This window comes from Elaeis guineensis, chromosome 6 (genome assembly GCF_000442705.2).
Source record: "Elaeis guineensis isolate ETL-2024a chromosome 6, EG11, whole genome shotgun sequence".
Lineage (NCBI taxonomy): Eukaryota > Viridiplantae > Streptophyta > Magnoliopsida > Arecales > Arecaceae > Elaeis > Elaeis guineensis.
The window spans coordinates 109,876,296-109,889,877 of record NC_025998.2 but is presented as its reverse complement, the minus strand read 5'-3'; the positions used below and the strand labels follow the sequence as shown (position 1 = coordinate 109,889,877).

Here is a 13,582-nt window from a genome sequence, read left to right as displayed (position 1 = left end):
CAATGGCTGAACCAATCCAACCCATGACCCTTAAGGATTTGTGTTATCCAGTTGGCTCCATCCAACCATCTTGTATCAGGTTACCACAACCCACAGCTAATAATTTTGAAATCAAACCTCAAATCATAAATATGCTTCCAAAATTCATAGGATTAGAGGATGCTTATATATTTATTAGAGAATTTGAGGAGGTATGTGCAACCATAAAACTGCAATTAACAGAGGATGAGGTCAAACTTAGATTAATCAACTTTGCCCTTAAGGATAATGCTAAGAAGTGGCTTTATAGTCTGCCAAACCATTCTGTCACTACCTGGGAGGGCTTTGTGAGAATATTTTTGAAAAAGTATTTCCCCCATCATAAAATAGCTAGGATTAGGAATGAAATAAATCAATTTTACCAACTAGCTGGTGAATCATTTTGGAAGTACTTTGAACGTTTCAAGAATCTTTTGACCCAATGCCCACACCATGGAATAGAAACTTGGAGACTATGCCAGATCATCTATGAGGGGTTAGATTCAAACTCAAGAACCATGCTAGAGTCCATGTGCCAAGGCCAATTTATGGACAAAGAAACTACTAAAGCTTGGTAATTCTTAGAAGACCTAGCCGAGAAAAATTTACAATGGGAAACAACTAGGGAACCTGATAAAGCTACACCTTCAAGAGGAGGAATGCATCAAATTCAACCAACCCTAGCATCAGAGGTCAAGATTGCAACCTTAACACATAGATTGGAAGCCTTAAAATTACAGAGACCAGCCAATGTAAATCAAATATCTGCACCCATATGTAAAGGGTGCAATGCACCAGACCATGTCTTAGAAGAATGTTCCTACTCGAATGAGTGTGCACAGGTGAATGCCACCTATCAAGGATCATTGAACAATCCTTATGCACCCACATATAACCCAGGTTGGAGGAATCACCCGAATTTCTTATGGTCCTAGAATCCTAATGTAGGCAATCCAAATTTCAATCAGCAAAATCTAAGGTCCAACCCAGTGATGAACAACCCGCCAGGCTTCCATGATAATGACAAAAAAATTACCTCTTTAGAGAAAAGCCTAGAAGCCATGATGAAGACACATACCAGCTTTATGCAAACCACAGGTCAACTCATAAATAATAACACCCAAGATATAGCCCATCTGAAAATGCAAGTAAGTCAGCTGGCTTCGACCATTAGTGAACGAGAACATGGTAGGTTACCTAGCCAACCTGAGCCAAATCCTAGGAACCAAAATGGTCCACGACCCCAACAAGGAAACCAAGTTAATGGTGTAAATGCCATTCATACCTTAAGATCGAGAAAACAAATAGACAATAAGGTAGTTGCACTTGATGATATAGAGGACTCATCTGCCGAGTCACCTTCTAAAACTACTACCTTTCAACCTCAAGCACCAGAAACTGAAAATTTCCCTAGTCCAGTACTTAAAAGTCCTAGAGCTCCTTTTTCAAACAGACTGAAATCCAATAAATCTGAACATTTAGATAAAATTTTAGAGGTATTTAAACAAGTCCAAGTTAATATTCTTCTTTTAGATATAATCCATCAGGTTCCAACTTATGCCAAATTTTTAAAAGATCTTTGTACTAGGAAAAGGACCACTAATGTACCAAAGAAAGCATTTTTGGCTGCAAGTGTCAATTCATACCTATCTAGCCATGTGCCAATTAAATATAAGGACCCTGGAGCTCCAATAATTTCTTGTGTTATTGGAGAAACCAATATAAAAAAGGCCTTGCTAGATCTAGGAGCTAGTGTGAATATCCTTCCATATTTGGTGTATGAGCAACTAGGATTAGAAAAACTTCAACCTACTAGGATCACATTACAGTTAGCCGATAGATTTCTCAGGATCCCTAAGGGAATGGTCGAGGATGTTCTGATAAAGGTTGAAAATTTTATTTTTCCTATAGATTTTATTATTTTAGAGACTGAGCCAGTTGCGAATCCTAAAGGACATATACCTGTCATTTTAGGAAGATCATTCTTAGCTACGGCCAATGCTGAAATCAATTATCGAAATGGTCTAATGAAGTTATCCTTTGGGAATATGACCATTGAGCTTAATGTTTTTAACTTAGAACAGGAATCCTCTTCTCATGCTGATGTCAATGTAGTCCAAGATGGTATTTATGAATCCATTGACATTAGTGATGATGAAGTCGACCTAGAGTCTAACCCCTGGTTAATCCATGAGTCTGAGGATATCAATGAAATACTTAAAGAAAATCAGATTAATCAGGAATCGACACTTCCTACTGAACCAATCATTGAGATGGTGAAATCATCACCTAAACCATCGATAGAGGAAGCACCCATTTTAGAACTGAAACCCCTTCCAGAATATCTCAAGTATGCATATCTAGGACCCAAAGAAACTTTGCCTGTAATTATTGCATCAGACCTAGATCCCAAGCAAGAGGAGGAGTTAGTGTCAGTTCTAAAAGCAAATCAAGAAGCAATAGGTTGGACCATAGCAGATATCAAAGGAATAAGCCCTTCTATAGTTCAACATAGAATATACTTAGAGGAAGAGGCTAAACCAACAAGAGAAGCCCAAAGAAGGCTTAATCCAGCTATGAAGGATGTAGTTAAAAAGGAGATTATGAAACTCCTAGATAGTGAAATAATTTATCCTATTTCTGATAGCTCTTGGGTAAGCCCAGTTCAAGTAGTACCCAAAAAATCTGGGATAACAGTGGTCCAAAATAATGCAAATGAACTTATCCCAACTAGGACCCAAACGGGATGGAGGGTCTGTATAGACTATAGAAAGTTAAATGCTGCGACAAGAAAAGATCACTTTTCTTTGCCATTTATTGATCAAATGTTGGAAAGACTAGCTGGACAAGAGTTTTACTGTTTTCTTGATGGATACTCCGGTTACAACCAGATCCCCATAGCCGCTAAAGATCAAGAAAAGACTACATTCACCTGTCCATTTGGTACTTTTGCCTATAGACGAATGCCCTTTGGACTATGTAATGCACCGGCAACCTTCCAGAGATGCATGATCAGCATGTTTTCAGATATGATAGAATGATTTTTAGAAATTTTTATGGATGACTTTTCTGTTTTTGGCCTAACCTTCTCCGAGTGTCTGAATCACCTGCAATTAGTTCTAGAACGATGTAAGGAGAAGCACTTAGTTCTCAACTGGAAAAAATGTTAGTTTATGGTCAAACAGAGAATAGTTCTTGGCCATGTCATTTTTAAAAAGGGGATTGAAGTGGACAAGGCCAAAATAGATCTAATTGCAAGTCTTCCACCACCTAAATCTATGAAAGAAATACGTTCATTTTTAGGTCATGCTGGATTCTATAGAAGGTTTATTGCCAACTTTAGCAAAGTAGCACGTCCACTGACTAATCTTTTGGCAAAGGATACCAAATTTGAATTTACTCATGAGTGCTTGGAATCTTTTGAATTTCTAAAAAAAGCACTTGTATCAGCTCCAATCATTCATCCTCCTGTCTGGTCTGAACCATTTGAATTAATGTGTGATGCGTCTGATCATGTTGTGGGCACAATCTTATGTCAATGGATAAATAAGCTGCCTAGAGTGATATATTATGCAAGTAAAACCTTAAATGATGCGCAGCTTAACTACACCACAACTGAGAAGGAGTTCCTTGCCGTTGTCTTTGCTTTAGAGAAATTTAGATCTTATTTGGTTGGGACCCACACCATTGTTTACACCGATCACTCAGCCATTAGACATCTCCTAGCAAAGAAGGATGCCAAGGCACGCTTAATCAGATGGATTTTGCTCCTTCAAGAATTTGACCTAGAAATTAGGGACAAGAAAGGCACTGAGAACGTTGTAGCAGATCATTTGTCCCGAATTCCAGTCGCACCATCTAGTGAACCACCCATCAATGAATCTTTCCCAGATGAGCAACTCATGTCTGTGTCTACTGAACCTTGGTTTGCTGATATTGTAAATTATTTAGCCATAGGTAAGATACCTTCTCATTGGACTAAGCAGGATAAATATAAATTCTTTGCCCAAGTGAAGTATTTCATTTGGGATGATCCTTATCTTTTTAAACAATGTCCTGATCAAATTATTAGAAGGTGTATCCCAGATAATGAAGTCATGAATATTTTATCTTTTTGTCATGATCAAGCATGTGGGGGTCACTTCGCATCTAAGAAAACTGCTGCTAAGGTTCTCCAATATGGTTTTTATTGGCCTAATTTGTTTAAGGATGCTCATGAATATTGTAAAAGTTGTGCTCAATGTCAGAAAATGGGTCGAATCACCAAGCGACACATGATGCCACTCAATCCAATCTTGGTAGTTGAAGTTTTTGATGTTTGGGGGATTGATTTCATGGGATCATTTTCAAATTTCTTTGGAAATGAATATATTCTAGTAGCAGTTGATTATGTTTCAAAATGGGTAGAAGCAATTGCATGTAGAACACCCGATAGCAAAATGGTCATTAAGTTTCTTAAAGAAAATATTCTCTCCCGTTTTGGTATTCCTAGGGCAATCATTAGTGATCGGGAAACCCATTTTTGTAACCGACCTTTTGCAACATTGATGAAAAAGTATAATGTCACCCACAAATTGGCCACACCATATCATCCTCAAACTAGTGGGCAAGTTGAAGTGTCAAACCGACAAATCAAATAGATCTTGAAAAAAACTGTTAGTGCCAATAGAAAAGATTGGTCTTTGAAATTAATTGATGCACTTTGGGCATACCGAACCACTTTCAAGACCAATCTAGGAATGTCTCCTTATAGGATTGTGTTTGGTAAACCATGTCACTTGCCTATTGAGATAGAACACAAAGCCATGTGGGCCATCAAATAACTAAATACAAATTTGAACGATGCTGGAAATCATAGGAAGCTTCAGTTGAATGAATTAGAAGAACTTAGAAATGAAGCCTATGAAAATGCAAGGATATACAAGGAACGAACCAAAGCATTTCATGATCAATCAATTATGAGAAAAACTTTCAATATCGGACAAAAGGTGCTCTTATATAACTCTAGATTACATCTGTTTCCAGGAAAGCTTAGGTCTAGATGGACAGGACCATTTTTAGTAAAGAAAGTCTTTTCACACGGAGCTGTTGAGATAGAAAACCCAAGTAATGGTGTTATCTTTAAAGTTAATGGTCAACGATTAAAACCATTCTTGGAATTACCTGTCGAGACTGTTGAAGATGCCATGGTTCTTTATGAACCAACTTATTCTGATTAAATTGCTTCGAGGTTTGGTCTGGCTGAAGACATAAAACTTAGCGCTTCTAGGAGGCAACCCAGCTTATTTAATTTCTAATGCTTTCTTTGTTTTCAGTTTGCTTAGGACAAATAAATTAGATAAACTCCATTGGGGACAATATCGGTCAAGTTGAGGGGAGAGCTTGAACAAAATCAGGTGTTATCATTTCCTTTTCCTTCCACTATGACTTATTTCTTGCATTTAATATATTAAAAAAAAATTTGAAATAAATTAATCTAGAAAAGAAATAAGAGTAAGTTAGAAAGTATTTGCTAATAAATGTAGTGAGTCACGGAGAAGATTAGCTGGTTAGACTCTTGGTGGCCTAGGTCATTTAAAGACTATTAGCACTTCCAATTGCACATGCACACTAACAAGGTAAAGTAGGTATTAATTGTAAGGCCAATTAAGGATTTGAGTATTATTTAAATTAGATAATTTTCTCTACACCCCAATTGAAGAAATTTGAATTTAAGGAAAGAGCTACCTGCCTGAAATAAAATGCAAAACACAGAGTAAATGTGGATTGCCCTAAGCCTAGTAATCGGGTCTCTTCACCTAAGTCAAGTGTTGAGATTCGTGTCAAACGGTGGTGGGAAGGCCAGGATGCTCAGCAAAAAAAAAAAAAAAAGAAACAGTGTGATAGCTACCTTAGTTCTTTGTTTAATCTGGGGTGTATAGAAAATTAATCGAACTAAGTTATAAAAAATGATACAATTGGCCTGTACACGTTAATACTGAAATACTAAGTTAGTTATTACTCACACAAGTGCTATAAAACTTTAAGTGTACTCTAAGAAAGCTCCTAAGTAGACTGACTACCGATTATAATTCGAAGCTCATTACTTAGTAATACTAGAAAACTTCTTGAATTTTGATCTTAAATTAATTTGCAAAGGAAGGATCTTTTTAGAATATGATCTTATTTTGGTACATTGCTAAGGGACTAGCAATGATTAAGTTGGGGGGTGTGATTTATGTCACAAATTGACATAAAAAGTATCAATTAATATCTAAATTATCTAACTTTATTAGTAAATTGATACTTGTTATTATATTTTGCAGAAGAAGAGATCATCAATAGAAAGAACAAGGAAAGAGGATTCCAACGGCGTAAATTTTAAGCAAAACGGAGTTAAATTGACCCAGGAATTGAAGAATGAAGAAAGAAGACTTAATTGGGTCAAACCCGAGTCAAATCAGGTCAAAATTGATCAAAAATCAACTGATTTGGTGATCTGATTAGCCGCCTGGTCCACAGCAACAGGCGCCTGGACCATGGACCCATCGGCGCATCATAAACCAGCCAGTCAGCGAGTCTCAGCTCACCGCAACGCATCGCAAGCCCGATCCACGCGTGCGGTCCAGGGCTCATGAGGAGAGAGAAGAAGGTCTGAAGGGCAACCTGATAACTTCACATCACTCGATGGTCCAATCTTCTCTGATCAAGATCCAACGCTCCATATTTTTGCACCATCGGACAGCCACCATCGCAGCCGGTCAAGATCCAACCGTAATCAAGGCAATTGCAAAAATCAATAAACACTAGGACAACACGGGATCCTTCTGCAGCGCGATCCAACGGACGAAATCTTCCAGCGCCTTGATCGGATGGTCCGCGATGCATCCGACCTGATCCCATCTCTGCAGCATGATCCAACGGCAGCGCTTCACCCAGATCGTGATCCAACGGCCCAAAATCGCTTCCGACTTGATTTATTAGATGAATTGGGTTCTTTAGATGAAGATCGGACGGCTGAAACAATTTCTAGGATTTCTTGATGGATTTAAGTGCTTTTTAAGCAAAATTTGAGCCCCTAAACCCCCTAACAGCCCTCTAAAACCTCTTAGTCCCACATCTAAAGTTTTGAAAACCTTATAACCTCCAAATGCCTATAAAAAGCCCCCAAAGGCCCTTGTAAAAGGGGGATTCTTTCCTTCCGATCAAGCTTGTAACCCTAGATAGTGGGGTTTTTAGCTTTCTTCTCAAGCCTCGAGCTTTGAGGTTTTTGTAATAAATTTTTTTTATATAAAATCTTATTTTTATGCAATTTTATCTCTTTACATTATGCAATTTATTTTTCTTGCAATTAGGATAGTTTAATTTATGCAATTTAATTTTATGCAATTAGGTTAGTTTAAATTATGCAGTTTAAATTTATGCAATTAGGATAGTTTAATTTATGAAATTAGGGTAGTTTATTTTTCTGCATTTAATTTTGCAAGTAGATTTAGATCATGTCTAGCTAAGCATCCCTTCTAGGGTTTGCAATGAAGCTAGATCATGAGTAGGGGTTTTACATAGGGTTCTTTCTTTTTCTTAGGGTTTCTTTTTCTTCCTCTTTTGCCAAAAATTTTTGATGAACTACAGTTGGGTCAGAGTCCCTTCATAGTTCATGCTTGATTCAGTGCATAGGAGGAGAAAATCCTAAGGGATCCTAGTTACTACTCCCCTGTAAAGAATCTTGATGGGTTATCGTTGGGCCTTAGTCCCTTCATAATCTATGCTTGGGAAAGACAAGAGGAGTAGTCGTTAGGATCAATAAGAAAAATTCTAGTTAGAATTCTCTAATCTAGATCTAGTGGATTCAAAAAACCCTAGATCCTTAGTCTTATTGTCTTTAGCAAACAACTTTCGATTTTCGATTTTCGTTAAAGCTCGCTTGAGCATAGATTTGAAGATCGTTTTTAAACCAAGTCTCTGTGGGATCGACCCGTACTCGTTGGTCATGCTACTCTGCACACTGTGCGCTTGCGGTTTTATTTACAAATTTTAAGATTTGCACATCAATAAGCTTCTTCGGTTGTCCGTTAGGCTACTCCAGGCGCTCTATGGATTCTACCATCGACCGATCTCTTACAAGGGTCAACCGCTCTTCGGACCCCTTTCAGATCTTTCCCGATAGGATTCGATCGACTCCAATTCGAATTTCTTCCAGAACTACGTCAGTTCATCAGTGGCCAAACTTTTCCAACAGTAGATCTCCACGACGGACGGGCTCCATCCAAGTTTCTACGATGGTCGACCGCCTTTTGGATTTCATCCGGGCTCCTACGGGAGCCGAACTTCTTCTCCGAACTCCTACTGCAGGTAGACTTCGTCCGAGCTCCTACGGGAGCCAGACTTCAGTCCTGAGCTTCCACTGCAGGTAGACCTCGTCCGAATTCTTACAAGAGCCAGACTCTGAGCTTCTGCTACAAGCGATCTACTCTGAGCTACTACTATAAGCGGTCTACTTCAAATTTCTACTACGAGCGGTCCGCGTCGGATTTCTACTACTCTGATCGAACTTCTGTAGCGGACAGATTTCGGACGAACTCCTACGACGCATGGGCTCCAGCAGCCGATCTCCTCCAGTGGGTGAACCTCTCCAACGTCATCTGACATCCACTACCGGTCGACCTTCTGTCGGATTCTACGTGAAACTAAACTTCATCTGCAAAAAGCCCCCAACCGAGCTTCGGTCGACAGGCCCGGACTCCCTGGCAGGCCACAGTAATGGCCGCGACTCTGCTCTACTTCCTATAACGGATCCCACGTGGCTCCATCATGCTCTGGCAAGTCACGACAATGGACATCACTCCACTCTCCACAACAAGCTCCACGTGGCAGGCCATGGCGATGGCCACGACTCCACTCCACTACTCTCTGTAACAAACTCTTCATGGCCCCGAACGGCCCACCACTGTGCGATTACAGACGTCGCTGTCAATCTGTTACGCCCTCCGCCTATAAAGAGGGGACCCCCAGATATGTTATTCTCTAAGCTCTAATCTCTATCTAAAAACTCTGCTAAAATTTTCGTTCGAGCACTCCATTCTTGTTGAGGCAGAGAACTGACTTGAGCATCGGAGGGTCTTACCGGAGCACCCCCAACTCCGGTTTAGACTTCCTTTGCAGGTTCCGATGGCGACCGTGACTCCCTCGACTCCAGCTTCTCTGATGCCGGCGGATTTTTGCATGAACAGAAAGTATGCTAGTAAATGTGGGAAGTTTGAAGAATCTTTAAGATTCTATCAAATCCCATAAATCGATTCATATAGAGCTATCTAAATTGAGTATGTAATCTTGTTAAGTATGTAGGTAAATATAGAAGGTTTAAAGAATCTCTAGGATTCTATTAGTGGAAAGTTTAAAAAATATTCGGGATTCTATCACTCCCCCTCAAGTTGGAGTGTAGAGATCCATAATGCACAACTTGTCCCTAAGAAAAAGAATCTGATTATGTCCTAATGCTTTGGTGAAGATATCAACTAATTGATATTCACGAACTATATGGCAACCAATTTTGATATGTTTGGTGTATTTGTGAAATACTGGATCAGCGGTAATTTGAAGTATAGCTTTATTATCATAGCAAAACTTCATAGGTTAAATATATGCAACACTTAGATCAAACAATAAAGACTTGAGCCATAAACAATTCGCATATGACAACTATCATAGATCTATATTCAGTCTTAATAGAAAAGCAAGAGGTTGTGGATTGTTTCTTTATCTTTCATGAAATAAAGAAGATCCTAATAGAGTGAATAGCCTATGATAGATCGCGAGACATAAGACTAGTAGCCCAATTTGAATTGGCATAAGAACATAAAGTGAGATCACTAGAGGATGGGAGAAGTAATCCTCTACCAGGAGATTATTTTAAATAGCACAATATATGAATGGCAGCATCATAGTGTGGCTTCTTTGGATTTTTCATAAATTGACTGAGGTTGTGAATCGAATACATAATTGTTGACCTGATAATTGTCAAATTAATTAAGCGACTAATCAATCACCTAAAAGAGGAAGGATCTTCTAGTGCAACACCATCATCATTGAGTCTCAAATCTGTTTTATAAAAAAATCACATGGTTTGTCACCTAACAATCTGGTCTTAGAAAGAATATACAATGTATACTTGTGTTGATTGAGAAAAATATCTTTGGAAGAGCATGCCACTTTAATAGTAAGAAAATATTTTAGGGAACTGATATCCTTGATATAAAAATGAGTGTTTGAGAATTGCTTGAGTGTGATAATTTGTTGAGGATCACTACCAGTCATCAATATATAAAGATCTACTATGAAACCTAAATTAGTATTGAGTGTAAAAAGTGAGTAATCTACATTGAATTACTTGTAACATGCTACTTTAATGACAAAGGTAAACTTTTTAAACTAGTTCCATGAGGCTTGCTTCAGGCTATAGATGGACTTGTATAGTTTACAAACACGTTGCTCTCATTGTCATTCTAAACCCGAAGGTAAATATATATACACATTTTCATGTAAATCACCATCAAGAAATACATTGTTGACATCAAGTTAATATAAGGAATAGCCACGGATGGATGCAATGGCAAGAAGGCAACGTACTATAATTAGTTTGACAATCGATGTAAATATTTTATGATACTCAATGCCTTTAGTCTGTGTGTAGGCCTTAGCAATAAAGTGACTTTTATATCACTAAATAGTGTCATTAAATTTATATTTGATTTTATAAATCTATTTTCACCCCATGGAACTTTGCCTGGAGGAAGAGACACTAAACATCATGTCTTATTCTCTTCTATTGCTTATTGTTCAGATGACATGGCTTCTCACCAATGAAGGTCATTAATTGCTTGTAAATATTAGTGGGTGCATTACTAGAGGAGATGGCCGAGAGAAAAGCAAAGTATAAGAAAGAAAATTGAGAATAAGTGATATACGAGGAGATATGATAACTATACCTGAATCTACTATTCATTGTAAAGAGATGTGGGGGGTATCATGAGAGACCAAGCAAACATAATCCTTGAGGTATGAAGGACAAATATGAGTTCGACTAAAACGTCGCAAGGTACCATTTAGAGATTGGATTTGTTCTGTAGGTTGGTCATGAACATCGTTGGCTAAAATAGAGGCTTTGGTCACAGCATGGTTGTCTTCATAATCAAAAGTGGGTAAGGAAACTATAGGTCCCGAATGCAAGTTGGGTTTTTCTTTAAAAGGAAAGATTGTTTTGTAGAATTTAACATCACATGGAATGAAAATTTGATGGATTTTAAGATTATAAAACCTATAGTCCTTTTGACCAAAAGGATAACCTACAAAAATACATCACGTAGCCCATAGAACAAATTTATGATGATTATAGGTATGATTATTTGCACAACAAAAACAACCAAAGACACATACTTGGTGATAGTCCGATGGGTTTTTTAATAACACTTCATGAGATGTCTTCCCAAATAGCATAGATGAAGAGAGACGGTTAATTAGGTATGCTACAAGAAGACTGCACTCACCCTAGAAAGAAAAAGGTAAATAAGCTTCAAAATGTAAAGCACAAGCAACTTTAAGAAGATGATGATGTTTGTACTCAGCTATTCCATTTTGCTGGGATATATCCATGCATGTTAATTGATGAATTATACCATTTGCATGAAAATAAGCATTCATGGATATGAAATTCCAATCATGATTAGTTCTAATGACCCTAAAAGAATAATTAAATTGAGTTTGAACTATTGCACAAAATATCTTGCTAAAGGTGGAAGCTTCAAATTTATGTTTTATCAAATAAACCCATGTACACCTACAATAGTCATCTATAATAGTAAGAAAATAATGTGCACTAGTATATGAGGTTCGCTTGTATTATTACTTAAGGAAATTGATTTCAAGTTTGTCATGACAAATGACAAGTCTCATAGTGAAAATTGCAATCAAAAAAAATTTTCAAAAAAACTATCAAGAAAGTAAGATAAATAGACTGAGGAAAAATAACAAAATCATAAGTGCTATAACGAAGAAAGACCATATACTGTCGATGATGCTCTTCTAGCATGTGGTTGAACAAAGTGATACACACCATCAGTATCTCTCCTCCCCTAATCCGCTTCTTTGATGTAAGATCCTGAATAACACAAAAGATTAGAAAATAAAATAGCATAATTTAATGCATTGGTTAGTTTGCTAACTAATAACAAGTTGAAATGAAAATTTGGAATGCACAAAACATCATGTAGAGGTATATCAGGTGATAAATGGATTTTGCCTATATGAAAGATTTATGGGTTGCAAAAATCAATCCGATCCACCTTAAATAGGTTTGAGTTTGGAATAAACAAGTTCGGATCGTAAATGGATTGATCCATTTAATCTATTTAATAATCGGATCAGGTTCAAATTTCGGACAGCTGACTCATTTAACTTATTTAATAAATGGGTTGGGACAGGTCAACTTGGATTAGGTTGTAACTTATAAACCTATAATACTATGGCTTAAAGCATTAAATAGTTAAATTAACAGCTGCCATTGATCCTTTGCCTTTCGATCCCATCTTGAGTATAAAAGGCTCTTTACTCTCTTTCCTCCTTCCGATCGACTTCTAGATCTAGGATTTTTGGGTTTCCTCCTTCAATCCTCCACTCCTCCTTCGATGAGCAGTGCTTCCAACTTTCTTTCCATTTTTCAATGATGGTCGGAGGTCCTCCACTCCTCCTTTGGTGGCCGATGCTTCCAGCTTCCTTCCCAACGATGGTCGAGTGAACTGCGAAGCCAACCCTCCCTCAATTTTCTCCTTCGATCCTCCTTCAACACTAGTCCTTAAGAGGAGGTGGTTGTATTTATCAACACTTAGTCATCACTAAGGGAACCCAGATCTATGCCATTTTCTGTCTCCTTTTCTTCCCTAACGACCGTTGCTAAGGGGGCTTGTACCACTTGGTGCCTTAGCAGCTCGAGATCTAAGATTTTTTCTCCTTTTTCTCTTTCAATGGCTGATGCTTTCTTCCCCAACGACTGTCACTGAAGAGGGTTGGCCACTCGAGATCTAAGTTTTTTTTTCTTTTCCTCTTTCTGTGCTTCCTTTATCCTTCTCCAAGGTATATTTTTTCATTTTTTCCTTTTATTAGCTTTACTTACTCACTTGAGGTTAGTGTTAAATAGGTCAAGTTAGGTTGGGTTTGGTAAATAGGTTATTTATTTAGTAAATAGGTTAAATGGATTGGGTTGGATCGGTTAAGTAGATTACTTGTTTAATAAATAGGTTAAACAGATCAGGTCGGATGACTTGTTTATTATACAGATTGGGTTCAGATTTGAAAATCTGATATATTTAATAAATATATCGAATTCAGATTTGATATTTTTTGATCCAACCCACATCTAATCTGATCCATTTATGATTTGACCTGACCCGATTGCCACCCCTAAAGAGATTAGGATACAAATGCCATTAGGTAGTTTAATAGGCTTGGTGCCAAGACACTCAATGATATTTGTCATATTAGAGCGATTGGGGGCCATATGATCTAAAGCTCTACTATCTATAACCCCTTTATT

General features: G+C 37.7%; 1 non-coding gene across 1 annotated transcript; it reads right to left on the bottom strand.

Annotated features, from left to right (window-relative positions):
• Positions 1 to 371: 371 nt before the first annotated feature.
• On the bottom strand, positions 372 to 478 carry LOC140858898 (small nucleolar RNA R71). Its single transcript, XR_012142302.1, has one exon. It is a non-coding gene; the product is annotated as a small nucleolar RNA R71 (small nucleolar RNA).
• Between the last annotated feature and the right edge of the window lie 13,104 nt (positions 479 to 13,582).